Below are 611 nucleotides of genomic sequence, written 5' to 3'. Positions count from 1 at the left end.
TAGATGGGAAATAACTGTCTCTGAATCTGTAACGAGCGCTTGATACATTGTTGCTCAGTGATGCCACTTCATTAGTTTAGACATAGTTCCTTCCATGTTACCAGAGAATTACTTTACCCATATCAACTGGCAGCATACGTAACAACCCCACTGCAAGAGCAACCACTTCTTCAATCTGAGTAACAGTCACTTTTATAAATAAAGCATGCATTTATGTATGTATGAGTAAAAACAAACTCAGTCAAGTAAAAGCAATTAAAAAATCTTTATTGTTAAAACATTATCAGTAATCTTTAAAATAGTTAAACATACTTAAAAGTAGCTGTACGACAGATACTTTGTAAAACCCTGTCTAGCTTAATGAAGCTCCAGGCTTCCTAAGTGCTATAGAAACATTAGTAGTGTTAAAGTCAGCAAAAAATCACAATCAAAACACATTTTACTTCCATAATGTGACGTATTTGAGTGAAAAGTATATTAAGTTATTAAAAAAACAATACAATGACATTTTGTCTGTCAGGAACTGATGTGATAAGTGTTCTGTATTTGAATGCATTCACTTTTGAAAAAGCTTTTTTGAAAGTTATTTGAGAAGTGAAGCGATGATTTTT

The 611-nt window shown here is 32.1% G+C and overlaps 1 protein-coding gene across 1 annotated transcript in view; it reads right to left on the bottom strand.

The window, feature by feature from the left end:
* Positions 1–250: 250 nt before the first annotated feature.
* The window catches only part of si:ch1073-303k11.2 (LRRN4 C-terminal-like protein), a 4,183-nt gene continuing 3,822 nt past the window's right edge, over positions 251–611 (bottom strand). The window contains exon 2 of the mRNA XM_059516258.1: positions 251–611. This exon is cut by the window's right edge and continues 1,438 nt beyond it. The gene's annotated coding sequence lies outside the window, so the exon portion shown is untranslated.

Source organism: Carassius carassius, chromosome 29 (genome assembly GCF_963082965.1).
Source record: "Carassius carassius chromosome 29, fCarCar2.1, whole genome shotgun sequence".
In the NCBI taxonomy this organism is placed as follows: domain Eukaryota; kingdom Metazoa; phylum Chordata; class Actinopteri; order Cypriniformes; family Cyprinidae; genus Carassius; species Carassius carassius.
The sequence above is the reverse complement of the archived record's forward strand: the minus strand, read 5'-3'. Positions and strand labels throughout refer to the sequence as shown.